Here is a 3,691-nt window from a genome sequence, read left to right as displayed (position 1 = left end):
GACGGTGGCGCGCTCCTGCTTCAGGCTCCCGCTCTGGCTCCGAGACTCCGACTTCCTCGCTTGTCCTCCCGCTCCCTGGTACTCCCACTCTGGGGACACGAGGATGGCGACCTGCAAGCTGGACGGTGCCACCTCTGGTGAGCACGCGGACCGTTGCGTTTATAGGACCCCTCCAGCCTGCGGGTTGCCATTGGCTCCGGTAGGCGGGGGGTGTGTCAGGGGTGTGGGCAGACTCTGAGGCGGGGCTTGGGGACGAACGCGTCCCGGGCGGGGCTCAGGACCGGGGAAAAGGAAGGATGGGGGCGCTAGCGCTGCTGGTGGTGACCGCGCTCCTGGTGGCCTCCTGGCTCTGGCTGGCAGTCTCTCCCAGGCACCCAGTGCGCGAATCGAGGGAATGGTGTTCTCGGTGTAACCCCGGCCAAGTGTGTGCACCTCTGAGGTTCACGGCCTCCTTTAGCAAAATGGTGGTGTTGGTATCCGGCTGTAAGGCCAGGGCGGCCCAGCTGGGACCGGGGATTCTGACTCCACCCCCAGGTAACTGCAGTAAAGTAGGGATAGTAAGAACGGGTGTTGTGGGGTGTGACTCACAGCGACGGCACGGTACAGAATAGAGGGTTTTCTTGGCTGTGATCTTAATGAAAGATCGCCAGGTTTCCTCCCGCGGCACCCGCCCCCGCAAGCCCCCAGGAGTGGGCTAAAAACTGTTAGCAGTGAATGCATTAACCCTTTGTTCCATCTGGGTCCCCTTTAATAAATTTGCTTTGAAGGTAAAGTGAGTTAATGTTTATAAAGTTACCTGGTAATTGATATTTGTTGTGTTGTTCGGTGCCTGTGGAGTCAGTTCCGACTCCCGGTCGCTGTGTACACCCGAAGGAAACGCTGGTCCCGGCAGGGCCTTGCTCACAATCATGCTTCCGTTTGAGCTCATTGTTGGAGCTAGCGCGTCTGTCCTAAATCCGTAGTTGTTAATAAAGAGACACTTGGGGAGTTCTCCTACAAGTGGAAGCCCTGTACATGCTGGTTCCCGTGCCTGGAAACCCATTCTACCTCAGTCCTGGGCTTTCATACCACTTGCTTTTCTACTCCTGACAGCAACACCTGTGTATCTATCATGACACTAAAAATAAAAAATAATAAAAAACCAAACTCACTGCCATCCAGTGGATTCATATGCCTTGTGACCCTGTATAGAACAGGGTAGAACTGCCCCTGTGGGTTCCCAAGACTGTTGCTGTTTATGGGAGTAGAAATCCACAAACCAACCAACCGACCTGGAGAGGTGGATAAATCAAATGGCTAAGTGAAAGATACCAAAGCCAGAAACAGGTTAACAGAATGGGTAAGAGCCTAGACTGACCCTAGTATGGTCCCGGGCAAGCTCCACACCTCTGAGCCACCCCCCCAACCTCACCCCCACACACAGGGAAAATGGGCTTTCGACATAATGAGCCCTTGTGAGAGCTACACTTTTCAAAACAAGCCTTGCAGTGCTTAGGTGCTGGGTACACAGCAGGACGATTCTGAGTGGTGTCAGGATTCTCTGATTTCAAAACAGTCTGTGAAGAAATGCACCAGGAGTTCTCTAGAGAAGCAGGCTTGGTCAGATTTTGACTTGGTCACTTTGGACACATCATCAGCCAAAGAAAGGGACATCTGTCGTTGTCATCGGTAAAGTAGACACTCCGCAAAACCCAGACTAAACAAACAAACAAAAAACCCAACCAAAAATGAGGAAAGCCATCATTAAGATGGCTTGACACAAATACCCTCAACCGTGGGTTCGAGCCCATGAAACCCATGAGTGGTTCGGGGCTGGACGTTTGCTTCTGATGCATGTAAGGGGGCCTGGAGTTAGAGTCCACCCCACAGCAACTTAGAACAGCAGTCGAATGAGGGTGATTTCACTCGCCTGGACTAAGGCTTTAGTTGACCAGTAACGGACCTTTCCAAAGCTTTGGCCAAAGTCTCGAGGCTAAGCTCATGAGCTTTTCCCTGAAGAGTGGAGCTAGGGTGCTCTTAGTTATGGAGGAAATCATAGCTGATGAGCTAACCCCTGGAATTCTGTCGCTGTGCTGTGCTGTGCTGTGCTGGATGGGTAGTGCTGGCCACTGGCCACGGGGACACCAGCGGGGCAAGGAGCGCTGGAAGGGAAGAGAGGTCTCTTTTGGACACACTTATCTTCTGCTGGGCATGGCTTCTATTTCTGCCACCTTCTAGATGCTAGCCTGGAAAGTTTGCGGCCACCTGCACCTTCATTTTCTCTTTCCAGGAGGCCCCACTGCACATTCTACACACACCCCCTCCCCTGCTGCCTGTGGTCTTTTCCCTCCCTCTTCCGGGCTCACCTCCTCCAGCCCTGGGCAGCCTCACCCTCCTGGTCAGAAGTTTGACATCTCTGAGAGCAGAGGAATGTGAGCTCATTCCAGCCTTCAGGCTCCTGAAACCCCAAACTGAAGGAGATGCTGGAGAGAAGTCACAGGAAGGGAAAAAAAGCGAACTGTAGGGAGGGCAAGCTGGTTTTAGAGAGGTCTGGGCAAGATTTGAAAGGTGGGGTGTGATCAGAAGTTAGAGTATGTGCAAGGCATATGACAGGCCCAGGGAAGAAGGACTTTCTGGGCCACCATTAGAGGCCAAGGTGGCGTTGCAGAGTTCTGGATTCGGACTCCCAGGTCCCAGCCCTGCCATCTTCTTGGCAAACATCCCTGAACAATATCCCTTCTCAACACCAACCTTGGTAAAATGGGGCATGAGGACCCTATCCTGGGTCGTCCTGAGGAATTGCTGATGGGTATAAAGACTTATCCAAATACCCGGCACTCAATCTTGATGTCAGAAATTCTGTGCAGTCCCCATCCCGTGGTTGTGGGGTGCTGCGTCGTGGTCACAAGTTGGACTACTGACTCTACATCCGCAGTCCCGTGAAGAGTGGCAGTCTCAGAAACTCACAGGAGCAGTTCTACCCCGTCCTGTAGAGTCACTCAGCGGCAGTGAGTTTGGTCTCTGGTTTGGGGGGATAAAGTGGTTTTGTTGTCCAGTGCCGTTGAGTTGAGTGGGCTCCTGGGGACCCTGGGTACAACAGAACAGAACACTGCCCGGATCCTGCTTTTCTTGGCCACTCTACTTTGTCTAAGAGCTGAAGTGGCCAGAAAAACAGCTTTATCTTTGCCTCGCCCCACTCCCACCTTCCCAGTCCAGACTCCTGTACTGCCAGATGGAGAGTCCACAGGCAAAAGTTTTACGATCCCTGTAGGGCTACTATTTACAGGCAAATTCACCAGAGGCTGTGGACACCGGTCAGAGGCAACATTCTCAGCATTTTGGTGGTGGAGCCTGGGAAGCAGGATTGAACTCCGGACAGAGAGGGAGCTCCAGGGATTGCCTGAGGAAGGAACATCTGGGCTGGGAACTTTTGGATGGGAGAGGGGGTGGAGGGAGAGATGCCTGGAGGGGAGGCTGAGAGGGGAGCTTAAACTGGAATGCTGGACTAGTGTCTCCAGGGGCTCAGCAGGGGAGGGGGGTGGAATTTGAGGGAGGGAAGCTGGAAGGGTGGAATCACAAAAGGCCATAAAGACCAGATAAGTTAGGGCTTTATAAACGGATCACAATGATCTACATATAACCCCTTCCCAGGGAGACAGACAACAGAAAAGTGGGTAATGAGAGACAGCGGTCTGTATAAGACACGAAAAAA

The sequence above is a fragment of the Echinops telfairi genome, unplaced genomic scaffold (assembly GCF_000313985.2).
Source record: "Echinops telfairi isolate 266 unplaced genomic scaffold, ASM31398v2 ScPeMD7_7457;HRSCAF=8495, whole genome shotgun sequence".
In the NCBI taxonomy this organism is placed as follows: Eukaryota; Metazoa; Chordata; class Mammalia; order Afrosoricida; family Tenrecidae; genus Echinops; species Echinops telfairi.
This window is presented reverse-complemented; position numbering follows the sequence as displayed.